General features: G+C 41.5%; 2 non-coding genes across 2 annotated transcripts; one reads left to right on the top strand and one right to left on the bottom strand.

Annotated features, from left to right (window-relative positions):
* Positions 1-1509: 1509 nt before the first annotated feature.
* Positions 1510-1589, bottom strand: LOC114671190 (small nucleolar RNA SNORD74). Its single transcript, XR_003721077.1, has one exon. It is a non-coding gene; the product is annotated as a small nucleolar RNA SNORD74 (small nucleolar RNA).
* A 284-nt stretch (positions 1590-1873) lies between these two features.
* LOC114671211 (small nucleolar RNA U13) lies at positions 1874-1977 on the top strand. The gene has a single exon (XR_003721096.1). It is a non-coding gene; the product is annotated as a small nucleolar RNA U13 (small nucleolar RNA).
* Positions 1978-14336: the final 12359 nt, after the last annotated feature.

The raw sequence follows: 14336 nt of genomic DNA, 5'->3' as shown, positions 1-14336 counted from the left end.
TTTTTTTACTGTATTTATTTTTAATTTTATGTATTTTTAAAAAATAGAGGTGGTGTCTCACTATGTTGCCCAGGCTGGTCTTGAACTCCTGGGGTCAAGCAATTCACTTATCTTGGACTCCCAAAGTGCTGGGATTATAGGCTTGGGCCACTGCACCTGGTCTTTTGATTATTGATGCATTGTTGAATTTCCACAAACTTGGGAATTTTCCAGTTTTACTTCTGTTACTGATTTCTAACTTCATCCTATTGTGCTTAGAGAAGATGCTTTATATAATATCTGTCTTTTTTTTTTTTTTTTTTTTTTTGAGATGAGGTTTCACTCTTGTTGCCCAGGCTGGAGTGCAATGGCATGATCTGGGATCACGGCAACCTCTACCTCCCGGGTTCAAGCGATTCTCCTGCCTCAGCCTCTCAAGTAGCTGGGATTATAGGCATTCACCACCATGCCTGGCTAATTTTGTATTTTTAGTGGAGACGGGTTTTCTCCATGTTGGTCAGGCTGGTCTCGAACTCCCAACCTCGGGTGATCCGCCCACCTCGGCGTCCCAAAGTGCTGGGATTACAGGTGTGAGCCTCTGCGCCAGGCCTAAAATATCTTTCTTTTAAAATGTGTTGAGACTTAATTTGTGGCCTAACGTATAGTCTATTCTGGAAAATGTCTCGTACACTTCAGAAGAATGTGTAATATGCTCTTGTGTGGAGTGTTCTGTATATGTCTATTAGCTCTAGTTGCTTTTTTATGTTGTTTAAGTCCTCTCTCTCCTTACTTATCTTCTGTGTGGTTGTTCTATCCATCACTATTATTGTTATTGAGACAGGGTCTTGCTCTGTTGCATAGGCTGGAGTGCCATGGCACGATCACAGCTCACTACAGCCTTGACCTCCTGGGCTCAAGCAATCCTCCCACCTCAGCCTCCTGAGTAGCTGGGACTACAGGCATGTGCCATCATGCCCAGGTAATTTTTTGTTTGTTTGTTTGTTTTTTTTTGGTAGAGACGGGGTGTCAGTATTTTCCCAGGCTGGTCTCAAACTCCTGGGCTTAAGCAGTCCTCCCACCTTTGCCTCCCAGAGTGCTAGAATTACAGGTGTGAGCCACTGTGCCTGGCCATGTTACTAAAACTTTCTGAATCTCAGATTTTTATCTATAAAATGAGAATGTCCACAGACATAGGACTGTTGTAAAGATGAAATTAAATAAACTATTTGTAGCAGGTAAGATAGTTTTGGCTATAAGAAACAGAAAACTCGTCTCAAAATTTACTTCAATGTGAAAATTCACTATCCCACTTATTAAAAAGTCCCAAGGAAGACCAATTCCAGTCTTGGTTAGTCCAGTGGCTCAAAAATGTTACCAAGAATCCAGAATCTTCTTTCTTCTCTGCCATGTTTGGTGTGACAAATTTTGTCCTTAGCCAAGCCAGCTGCTCTCATGATCACAAAATGGTTGCTGTAATTCCAGACATCACATGTAGATGCAAAAAAAGAGTGTGCTTTTTCTCATCTCTCTCTCTTTCCATGAGGGCCATTGGCATTCATCTACACTCTCAGATGTCTCTACTAACATAGGCTTCATCAGAGGCATCACATAGCTCTTTTTAAGAGCATAAACCCTTTCCTTTCGGAATCTCTTCTTCTGCTCCCACCTCCCAGCCATGTTATACAGTCATATCTAATTAATCACTGGCAAGACGACTAGAACCACCCTGCAGACCTCAGACCAATCAGGTTTTACTGCTGGGGAAACTTGGGAGAGAGTCCCCCTTTCACGACACTTGTGGGGAAATGTGAATGCTACTAGTTCAACACTGGACATACTGTACCACAGAAGGAGGGGAGATCTGTTGGGTAGGCACTTACAAAAATATCCTGTGATCCTTTTGTAGTTCATAAGCATGACAATTGGGTTTTCATGCTCATGTGTGAGCTGCACCTCCCTTAAACCTTGTTATGATGCTGACACATGACTCGTCTGACATGAACTTTCAAAAAAACTCTAAAAAAGAAAAAAAAAGAATAAAATAAATAAATAAGAATAAATTAATAGGAGTAAAATAAAATAATAATAAAATAAAATAAAATTTTAAAGATCCTGCAGAGTATGTGCCAAGTGCCCTGCATAGAGCCTGGCAGTTGTGTGGGCTCCAATCTCTTCCATTCATTTGTATGAATGAGGAGAGGTGGCCCATTTTGATTAGTTAAATTTCCAATTATGTGTTGTTTTAAAAAAGATATATTGTGATGCCTTCATGAAACTCAAAAACTCAATGAAAAAAGAGCAAGGCTGGAAACCCTGTAAACCAGGTCCCAGGCCAGTTTTTTCAAGAGGGTCGTATAAGCATTTTATTATTTATTTATTTATTTATTTTTGGAGACGAAGTCTCGCTCAGTCGCCCAGGCTGGAGTGCAGTGGCGCGATCTCTGTTCACTGCAAGCTCCGCCTCCTGGGTTCACGCCATTCTCCTGCCTCAGCCTCCCGAGTAGCTAGGACTACAGGCGCCCACCACTATGCCCGGCTAATTATTTTTGTATTTTTAGTAGAGACGGGGTTTCACCGTGTTAACCAGGATAGTCTCCATCTCCTGATGTCGTGATCCGCCCGTCTTGGCCTCCCAAAGTGCTGGGATTACAGGTGTGAGCCACCGTGCCCGGCCTATTTATTTATTTTAAAGACAGGGTCTCGCTATGGGGTATCACTATGCTGCCTAGGTTGGTCTTGAACTCCCTGGCTGAAGCAGTTCTCCTGCCTCAGTCTCCCAAGTAGCTGGGACAACAGGTGTGCACCACTGCACCCAATGGTTTTGTAAGCCTTGACTCCATAAAACAACTTTAGTTACTTAAAAGTACTTGGTGATATACGAGTAAATAAGCATCGTTTTCAAATATGACATTCCAGGCAAGTTCTTGGTTGTATAACCAATGTTTTCAATGAAATTCCAGGAAAATTAAGTCCCAAATATGTCCTAATTGCATCTATGGAAATGACTATATTGGTATGAAAAGAAGAATATTCATTAAGAGTTTCCAGATTCTGAGGGGTTAGGCAGGAAGAATATGATATCATTTACAAATGTTTAATTTCCATTTACAAAAACAGAGTTTACTAAATTGTTATGGGTTATAGTTAAAAGAAAAAAGAAAGGGCTTCTGTATATATCCAGAAAATAGCATACTGAAACATCAATAATCTTACAGTTGCAGACGCTGAAGAAGAAGAAGAATTTTGTAAAAAGAAAAAGAAAAAAATCAATAATACCCCCACTCCCCCATAAACTACAATCATTCCTCATCAGTTCACTTAGTCCTATGTAATTAATTCTTGTTTCACTGGATCTTGGGTTAGCATTTTCCTGACTCCATTTGTTTCTTGCCTAGAGTTCTGGAAATCCTTACTCAGCTTGCTGGTATGGTCTCAAAATTGTTTAAGTGATGCCATTAGCAGCACATAACCCAAAATACCCAGCATAGTCCTTTTCCATGGGTCTCTGAGACAGTCCTTTGCTGAAGAGGAAACATTTTCAAGGAAGCATCAGAGTAAAACAAAAACTACCTCTAGATGACAAAAGGCTTAAAATACTGTGCTTAATTTATTACTGATAATTTTCAAAAGCAAAAGTTCTGATAAGAATTTATTCCAATAAAAATGCAACTGATAAGATTTGGTTGCTTCCGTGGCATGCCAAAAAGAAAATAAAGTCAATTCAAAAAAATTTTAGATGAAATAATTATAAACATAATGATTAGCCCTATTTTCAAAGAAGACAGGCCAGGTACAGTGGCTCACGCTTGTAACCCCAGCACTTTGAGAGGCTGAGGCGGGTGGATCACCTGAGGTCAGGAGTTCGAGACCAGCCTGGCCAACATGGTGAAACCTTGTCTCCACTAAAAATACAAAAAATTAGCTGGGCGTGGCGGTGGGCACCTGTAATCCCAGCTACTCAGGAGGCTGAGGCAGGAGAATCTCCTGAACCCAGGAGGCGGAGGTTGCAATGAGCCAAGATCGTGCCATTGGGCTCCAGCCTGGGCGACAAGAGCAAAACTGCATCTTAAAACAACAACAACAACAACAACAACAACTTATAATGATTAGCTCTATTTTTAAAGAAGACCGGCCAGGATCGGTGGCTCACACTTGTAATCCCAGCACTTTGGGAGGCTGAGGCAGGCAAATCACCTGAGGTCAGTAGTTTGCGACCAGCCTGGCCAACATGGCAAAATCCTGTCTCTACTAAAAATACAAAAAAATTAGCCAGGTGTAGTGGCGCACGCCTGTAATCCCAGCTACTCGGGAGGCTGAGGCAGGACAATTGCTTGAACCTGGAAGGCAGAGGTTTGAAAGAGCCAAGATCTCACCACTGCACTCCAGCCTGGGCGACAGATGGAGATTCTGTCTCAAAGCAATAACAACAGCAACAAAAGAAGACAGTGAACATTATATCTAATTTGTAAAAATGGATGAACATAAACTTTCCAGAGAAAAATATCTTAAGATATAATGTAATAATGCTGAAACATATTATAACATGAATTTGCTAAGTAAGAATATAACAAAAATATATCAAGAATATCAAGTAAAGAGAGTCCGTGGTCCTCAGTAGCTCTTAGACATGTGTTTATTAGTAAAATTCTGTAAGTGATGTCAATCCCCAGTTGAAAACCACTGCCCTAGACGGTACTAGATTCAAATTAAATAAGTAAAGCTGTGATCAAGTTAACACTTCAAAAACAACTGAAATTGGGCCAGGCACAGTGGCTCTCATCTCTAATTCCAGCACTTTGGGAGGCTGAGGCAGGATGATCACTTGAACCCAGGAGTTTGAGGCCATCATGGATGACAGAGTGAGACCCCATTTCTATTAAAAAACAAACAAACAAACAAACAAAAAACTGAAATCATGAATGATAACACTATAGTGTCATTGTCTAACATGGCAAAGCAGCACTAGGGCCCTAATAAGGAGAAATGTGTCATGGACGGCGATGACACTTCTAATCTCTGGAAAATTCCCATATAGCATACAGTTTCTGAAATATACTAAGAACATGTAACCTATACCAATTTAACCTAGGGAAGGCTGAGCATCTCTTCTCATTTCACAAGTCTTTCATGTGGTTCATCAATAGTAATCCAGCAAGTAAACCTAATTATTTCTAACATCTCTCTTTTCAAAAGGCTAAATAATAAGTCTTTGCGATTTTCCAGGGGCCCCCTAGGAAATCTCAAAATAGTTTTAGTAGCAAAAAAAATCCTGAAAGCTTCATTTTATTTTATATTCAGAGTTCCATTTTAGGGAGGCAAAAACCAGACACTGTCAGGCGATTTGAACACTTATGACAGGAATCAGATCTAGGTGTCTAAAAAACTATTTGGGGGCTGGGTACAGTGGCTGACACCTGTAATTTTGCACTTTGGGAGGCCGAGGCTGGTGGATCACCTGAGGTCAGGAGTTTGAGACCAGGCTGGCCAACATGGGGATGAAACCCCATCTCTACTAAAAATACAAAAATTAGGCAGGCATGGTGGCATGTGCCTGTAATTCTAGCTACTGGGGAGGCTGAGGCAGAAAAATCACTTGAACCGGGGAGGTGAAGGTTGGAGTGAGCCGAGAATGTGCCACTGCACTCCAGCCTGGGCAACAAAGCGAGACTCCGTCTCAAAACAAACAAACAAAAAACAAACCCAAAACAAAACAAAAACTAAAACAAAACTCTTTGGCTCCTCATTTCTAAGTGACAATAAAGTATTTAGAAAGTAAACATAGAAAGTAACGTGACTGTAAGGAGCCTTAGATCTTTCCTAAGTGAGAAATTTTTGTTTTCTTAAATAGTCAAGGACATAATAATAATAAAGTCAGCATAAACCACTGAAGGTTATTCCAGTAAAACACAGAATCTTTGCTGTCTAGGTCGATTACATAAGAAAAACAAAAAGCCCTTCATCTTGTAGCTGAAGGCAATAAACAGTAACCAAGGGAACAAGCCTGTCAAAACTGAGCAAAATTTGTCAGATTTCATAGCCTTTCAGACTCATTGTTTGCACAAGCCATAACCCCGAGGCAAACAAAATTGTGAGAATAATGAATCAATGAAACAAAAATTTATATTTTCTATAAACTTAAGTATTAAGTAGAAGTAATGGTAGCTTGTTCAATCAGGAAACCTGTTTAAGAACATGCCCAAATAGAATTAAAATACTAGCAAGTATTATATTTAATGCTGATAAATCAGAATTTATCTAGCTAATCTGATTATCAGCTAATCTGTAGCTGTTTTTATTAAACCAAAATTATCTAACTAGTCTTGGTTGCTGAAGATTTACCTAAATTATGTGAATTTGAAATCTTAAAACATTTCCATGTTACTTTCTATAAAAATTACATTGAAAGTATTAGAAGTTCGATTTCCTTATTTTCTAGCAATTCTAGGAACAATTAATAAAAGCACTTGTTTATCTCTATAAGCTAATCAGAATAGAGCTCCTTTAATTTCAGAGATTATCTAGCCCAATTTATTAATATCAACAAGAGGTGAAAATTATTATGTAAGACTTAAAGGCCTTTCTGAATTACAGAAACATAAGCGTGGGAACAAACAGAAGGAGCTTATAGTTTTAATTCTAGATTTTCGGTCATGAGTCAAAGTAAACATACATTTATAAAACTCGCCAAAGAGCTTTTTTACTAGTAGGTATCGAAGGGGACCAGAATATGTCACCCCAGAATATGCTATTTTGGCATAAGGATTATTTTGAGCTGAAGATAATTGAAAAATAGCGGATGCAGGAAAAAGCTCCCTTCTGTTTAAAAGCAGGACATACACGTCCCTTTTTTGCAAAGTTGTCTCCCTCTTCTATATAAGGAAGAGAACTACTGGAGACAATGCTTATCCCTGGAGACTCATCTGTATAACAAACCGTACTAAACAACCTTACTTGCCATACATTTCCTAATTTCCTACTCACCTTCCCATAATCATTTTACACCCCCCCACCCTCCAAGAAACCAAAAGGCACCCCCTTTCCTTGGTCTAATCTCTTCTCCACACCTTATCTTTCTTGTTAAGATGATAAATAAGCTCCAGATTCTAGCTGGCTGGTGGCTCATGCCTGTAATCCCAGCACTTTGGGAGGCCAAGGGGGGCAGATCACCTGAGGTCAGGAGTTCAAGACCAGCCTGGCCAACATGGTGAAACCCCATCTCTACTAAAAACACACAAAAAATTAACTGGGCATGGTGGCAGGCGCCTGTAATCCCAGCTACTTGGGAGGCTGAGGCAGGAGAATCACTTGAACCTGGGAGGCGGAGGTTGCAATGAGCCAAGATTGCGCCACTACACTCCAGCCTGGGCAACAGAGCAAGACTCTGTCTCAAAAAACAAAAAAAGGAAAAAAAAGCAAATTCTAGCCATTTCCTCAAGCCCCATTTGTTTGTGAAATCCTATGTGTGGCAATATACTTAATTAAATTTGTTTTTCTCTTGTTAATCTGTCTTTTGTCAGATTGTTTAATTTGTAGGGTCCCAGCCATTGAACTTAGGAGACAGGAGGAAAATTTTTTCCTCCCTTGCAATTTAAACTCTTAATGATTTGCATTCCAAATATAAAAGTGAACAAACAGAAAAGACTAACAAACTAGATTCTCTGTCATTTCTCACCCAGCAGAAACAAGTTCTATGTAAACTCCTAATTCATTTGCAGAGATCCTCAAATGATCTGATCATAAAACCAAATTCCATCTGGGCACCATGGCTCACGCCTATAATCCCAGCACTTTGGGAGGCCGAGGCAGGCGGATTACGAAGTCAGGAGTTTGAGACCAGCCTGGCCAACATAGTGAAACCCTGTCTCTACTAAAAATACAAAAAATTAGCTGAGCGTGGTGGCACGCGCCTGTAATCCTAGTTACTCAGGAGGCTGAGGCAGGAGAATCACTTGAACCCAGGAGGCGGAGGTTGCAGTGAGCCGAGATCACACTATTGCACTCCACCCAGGCAACAGTGTGAAGCTCTGACTCAAAAACAAGCAACAAACAAACAAACAAAACAACCAATTTCCCAGCCAAAAAGGCAAACAAACTAAATTCTCTGGAGCCTTTCACCCAACAGAGACTAGATCTCTATGCAACATTTACAAAGATCATTAAATGGTCAGACCATAAAACTAATTCTCAATGGAGAATAATTTACTGGCTATAAACAAACCAAAACCAAAATTAGTAAGGGCAAAATAAAATTAGAAAAACAGAGTCAGCAAAATTCGATGGCTCACTTTGTGTTACTTGACCTCATGAATCAAGAAAAGGTATTTCTGTGCTTCCACTGCCCATGTGGTGCACTTCTCTGTGGATGAAATCTACCTGGCTCTGGTCAGGAAATCCACAGGGCATCTTGGTGAATCCTCCAAAACTGTTAAAAGATAACTTTCAGAAAAAGGTATTAGGTTGGTGCAAAAGTAATTGCGGTTTGGATCACTACTTTTAATGGCAAAAACCACAATAACTTTTTCCCCAACCTAATAAAATCATGACTCTTCTATAGATATAAAAATGAACATGTGCTAAAAAATTTATTTTGCTCATATGATACTACGGAATAAGACACATGTTATAACTGGTGTATTTGTTTGCTTGGGATGCCATAGCAAGGTATGACAAACTGGGTGGCTTAAACAACAGAAATTTGTTCTCTCACAGTTCTCGTGGCTGGAAGTTTGAAATCAAGGTGTTGGTAGGATTGGTTCCTTCTGGGGGCTTTGAGGAGAATCTGTTTTGTGCATCTCTCCCAGTTTCTGGTGGTTTGGTGGCAATCCTCTCTGTTCCTTAGCTTGGAGACATTACCCTATCTCTCACTTCCTCTTCACATGGCATTCTTTTGTGTATGCATAAAGAGGAAGGTAATTTGTCTCTGTGTCTAAATTACCTTTTATTTTTCTTAAGGACACAGTCATATTATATCAGGGCCCACTCTCATGGCCTCATCTTGATCATCTGCAAAGACGATCCAGATAAGCTCACATTCCCAGGTGCTGGGGGTTGGGACATATCTTCAGTATTTTTGGGAGAAGGGGACATAATTCAACCCATAACAGCTGGTTCAAAGGAAAAGTCAAAACAGCACAAGTTTTTTTTATTACGAGTAAAGGAATGTTGAGATGAATTGCAAATGGAGGCAAAACTGTTTTATCCATTGGTGAAGGCCAGGGCCAGGGGGAGTCAATTAAATCACTCCCAGACAGGACGGAAGTTATATATCTATCAGTTACCTACAACTTACAAAGATTTACAAAGTAGCTCTAAGACAATAAACAGGGCTAGAATCTCATAACCCAGAAGGGTATGCATAAGTGATGCATTGTTTTCTATTAAAACGTATTTTTTTCGATGCAACTATTAATCCGTTTATTTTCTTTCCATGGATTAAGTGGTCCGAAAATCTGCTCTGCATTAAGTGGTCCTGAAGTCTCATGTGCGTGATTCATTTTCTTGGCAAACTTATCGCCGCTCCAATTTCTAGCCCTGCTTCCTGTAACACTGGGAGGGAGGTTTGGCCTCGTTTTCCTCGGTGGGGTTGTTGGATGCTTGAGGAGAGCAGTTCCCTCTGTCTAACAAGGTGTTGCAGATGCTCTCTGTTTATTCCCTGCTTGGTCTCCTCAGGCAGGTAGGAAACTAGGCTTAGATAAATAAAGGAGAAGGCCAGGTGCGGTGGCTCACGCCTGTAATCCCAACACTTTGGGAGGCTGAGGCAGGCGGATCATCTGAGGTTAGGAGTTCAGGATCAGCCCGGCCAAAATGGTGAAACATTGTCTCTACTAAAAATACAAAAATTAGCTGGGCATGATGGCAGGTGCCTGCAATCCCAGCTACTCAGGAGGCTGAGGCAGGAGAATCACTTGAACCTGGGAGGTGGAGGTTGCAGTGAGCCAAGATGGTGCCATTGCACTCCAGCCTGGGTGACAGAATGAGACCCCAACTCAAAATAAATAAATAAATAAATAAATAATCACTAAAGGTTACCAGATCATTATGACAACTACAGGAGCTGCAATTTCAGAATGCAGTAAGCCCTTTTCAGCACTATTTATTTATTTATATTGTCTAACACTTTCTTTTATTATTGCTTTGTGTTTCCCAGAAGAGTAGAGGCCTGGTGAGGGGAGGTAGCAGAGTCTTCTTGTTGATAAATCTATGCCCAGCTCCCAGATGGCCAGGAAGGGGCCACCAGCTCTGGGCTGCTGCCCTGCACCCGAGCTTCTCAGGTGTTCCTTGGATCTCACTTGGGTCAGCACTTTATTTACAACTCTCAGTCCTCATACCTCAGCCTCCAAAATGCATATGGTATATCATTTTATGTCATTTGCTGGGCCTGTTGAAATTCTTCTCACAGTTATTTTTATTTATTTATTTATTTATTTTTGAGGCAGAGTCTCGCTCTGTCGCCCAGGCTGGAGTGCAGTGGCCGGATCTCAGCTCACTGCAAGCTCCGCCTCCCGGGTTTACACCATTCTCCTGCCTCAGCCTCCCGAGTAGCTGGGACTACAGGCGCTCGCCACCGTGCCCGGCTAGTTTTTTGTATTTTTTAGTAGAGAAGGGGTTTCACCGGGTTACCAGGATGGTCTCGATCTCCTGACCTCGTGATCCACCCGTCTCGGCCTCCCAAAGTGCTGGGATTACAGGCTTGAGCCACCGCGCCCGGCCTTTTCTCACAGTTATGTGGGCAGGAGGGAAAAGGGTTGATACAGAAACATGTATGCAAAGTGCCTATATCTTTAAAAATTAAAACACACTTTGGGAGGCCAAGGCGGGTGGACCACTTGAGGTCAGGAGTTGGAGATCAGCCTGACCAACATGGTGAAACCCTGTCTCTACTAAAAATACAAAAATTGGCCAGGTGTGGTGGTGGGCACCTATAATCCCAGTTAGGAGGCTGAGGCAGGAGAATTGCTTGAACCCGGGAGGGGGAGGTGGCAGTGAGCCAAGATCATGCCACTGCACTCTAGCCTGGGTGACAAAGTGAGACTGTCTCAAAAATAAAATAAAATAAAATAAATAAAAAATAAAACACAAGCATGAACTTTGTAAGAAAGCGTTTTGGGGATTTATAGATTCAGAGCCTCAATAAGGAAATGTCTTTCTCCCTGATAAAAATAACTTTGGGAAAGATAAATTTAGGAATTCTCTTCCCCATGATTCAGATTCCTGACATTCTTTGGTATTTTCACTATATAGTTGCCTTTTTTTTTTCTGTATTACTTTTTTCCAGAAAGAGAAAATCTTACTGGAGAATGCCATGCCAAGCCTGAGAATGTTGAGTATCCTAGGCCAAGCTCAGTAGGTCAAAGAGCTTTCCAGCAGGAAATTCTTCTGTCTGTAATAATTGAGGCCAGTTTCATGGGATGAGGCTGACAATCTGCAGGGAGGCAAGGAGGGTCCTTTTGGCTTTTTATTTTTTCATCCAGCTCTCTGGTTTACTCCCCCTTATTTAAGCTTTTAGCAGCTTCCTAGGCACCACTCTGCCTGGAAGTTTTCCAGGTGGATGTCCTACCCTAAATTCTCTTTTGTCATCGGCCTCTTCAGGCAGAACCCATGCTGTAATGCCTGGGAGGTCCTTGCTGTTTTCTTTCCTGTCTCTGGGTGAACTCATGTCACATGTTCCAAGAGAAAACACAAGAGCGATAGGGTTCTTTCCATTTGTAAATTCCAGGCCTGCTTTCTCTCAGGCTTTTCAATTTCTTTTGAGACTTGGTGTGTGTGGTTTTGCCCAAGCGATGCATCACCTGGAACCCATGCACTTATGTCTCTCAGGAGCTCCACGCTCTTTCTCTGTCTTTGCCAGTTCCCCTCACCTGTCCCTTCTTTTTTAACTTTCTCCCATTTATTAAGTGCTGATTGTATGACCTGCACTTTGGTAAGCTCTTTAATGCATTATTTTTATCTCACCTTCCATGCAACTCTATGGGATAGGGACAATGACTCCCAGTTTGCAGTTGAGAAAACAAGGTTTAGGGCAGTTAAATGACCTGCCCATGGTCACATGGCTAAGCTGAAGAGTCAGGATTTAAATCTAGGCCTAAGTGACTGAAAAGCTTGTATGGTTTACTGTTTGTTTATGTGCCATGGGGGAGAAACATCTGTTATGACACTCTAGAAACAAAATACTGAATTAATATACAGTCATGTGTTGCTTAACAATGGAGATATATTCTGAGAAGTGCATGATTGTGTGAATATCATAGAATATACTTACACAAACCTAGATGCTATAGCCCACTACACACCCAGACCACATGGTATAGCCTATCGTTCTCAGACTACAAACCTGTACAGCATGTTACTGTACTGAATACTGTAGGCAACTGTAACACAGTGGAAAGTGTTTGTGTAGTCAAACATATTTAAAAATAGAAAAAGTACAGTAAAAATACAGTATTATAATCTTAAGGTGCCTCTGTGGTGTGTGCAGTCTGTCATTGACTGAAAGGTGGTTATGTAGTGCCTGACTGTATTTTGTCAGCTGTGAAACTTTTAAGGATGCTCAAGCTGATGAAGCTGGTTTAGGATGGAGGACTCAGTTTATGGAAAAAAATGCCAGCATTCTTATAATATGATGTTTACCTCTTTTCTTTGAATTGCTCCTTTTCATAGATTTGTCTCAAAGGCTGAGACCATCTTGGTTAGTCTTGCTGAATGCAAAAGCTTATGTGATTTCCTGGAGATCAGACTTTTAATAAATTCTGGTAGGGCTGGTCTTGGGATAAATTTGGAAAAATATGAGGTTTGATCTTTGAGGCCGCCATCTCTCATTTCTGTTACTCTCTTTCACTTTAAAATAAACCCACCTACCCAAATTCCCATAATAATCTCAGGGACTTGTGGCCATGACTTCTGCTATTAGGGAGAGAATTGATCAGCTAAAACCATTCACTTGACTTAGTGAGTCATTCTTCTGAGCATAAAGGAACACTTTAAGAGACTGATTTGAGTAATAATAAAACTCTGGTCTCCTCCACAGCTGGCTCTGCGTAAATTACTTTTTCTCTATTGCAATTCCCCTGCGTTAATAAATTGGCTCTGTCTATGCAGTGGGCAAGGTGAACCCATTGGGCAGTTACAAAATTGGGGGCTCGTCCAGGATAGCCCTTGTGGCTAGCTGCCCACAGTTTGGTAGCCTGCCTCTGGCCATGGATCCAGAGGTCAGCTCAAGTGGCCACCTAGTTTTCTTGGAGTAGTGGCTGACTCTGGCACCGTCTCTTCCAGTGGGGCACTGCCAACCCAATGTGCATGGATTTAATTGCAATGGAGAAATAGTCCTCAGGAGACATCTCATAACTAAAGCCCTATCACTGGGTGTCTGTACGTAGCTCCATGGTGGGGTGCTGTAGCCAGGTCATGGAGTGTTTGTAGCTATAGCCCCATTGTGGGGTGTCTAGGTTGGTGAGTATCCTAGGCACTGCCAATGTCTCCTTCCTTCTCCTGACTGGTTCTGTAACCCCATGGCGGGGTGTCTATCTGTAGCCCCATTGTGGGGTGTCTGCCTGTAGCTCCACCATGGGGTGTCTATCTCAGTTCAGCTCCTGGGGGGTCTTGTTGGCTCTCCCTAACTAGTAGGAAGAGTCTTGGTTCTGGAGACTTCTTCTCTATCAGGAAGGTTTTGGGGAGATTTCTCAGATGGAGAATAGGAAGACAGTTTGGAAGAAGTATTCTTGGAATTCTTGGTTAGGGATCTTGATTTGGAAGGCCTTCTGTCTGTCTTATGTTTGTGTGTGTTTGTATATGTGGAGGGGATCTTTGGAGGAATTGCTGATGGAAGTCCAACAGGCCTAACTCAGAGAACCCTCCTTATTTGTCTGGTTACATTCAGTGAGCCCTGAAGTAAGCTCAACAGGCCTGACTTGGGGTGACTGTGTGCTCTTTGTCTTGCCCAGAGGTCACCCATTGAATTACTGTTCTGAGGTCATCCCTCCCCACCTGGAGCAGATCAAAGACAACAGGGACCAAGAGGAGAAATTTTGAGCCTTGCCATGTCAATATTGGGTACTGAATGAGGTGACTAGTGTCTATTTTGTTATGTGTATTTTGCTGGCATGGAGAATGTTAATTTGGTTCCCCAAGCAGCCTGTTGGGCAACATCTTGGAAAATTGAGAATCTTTTGCCTATGGTTCCATAAAACAGAAAAGGGTGATTTTCTTTTGTTGAGTGGCTTGACCCTCACAGGTATGGCACAGTGGTCAGGGTCATCAAAAGCCACTCTGTTCCTGTGGAAGCTTCAAAGAAAGAGAACCTGGAAACCTGGTATGCCAGCAAAAAGGATAAGAAATTCTTACTAGCCAAGTTTCTGCTCTCT

This window comes from Macaca mulatta, chromosome 11, assembly GCF_049350105.2.
Source record: "Macaca mulatta isolate MMU2019108-1 chromosome 11, T2T-MMU8v2.0, whole genome shotgun sequence".
Classification (NCBI taxonomy): domain Eukaryota; kingdom Metazoa; phylum Chordata; class Mammalia; order Primates; family Cercopithecidae; genus Macaca; species Macaca mulatta.
This window is presented reverse-complemented; position numbering and strand designations above follow the sequence as displayed.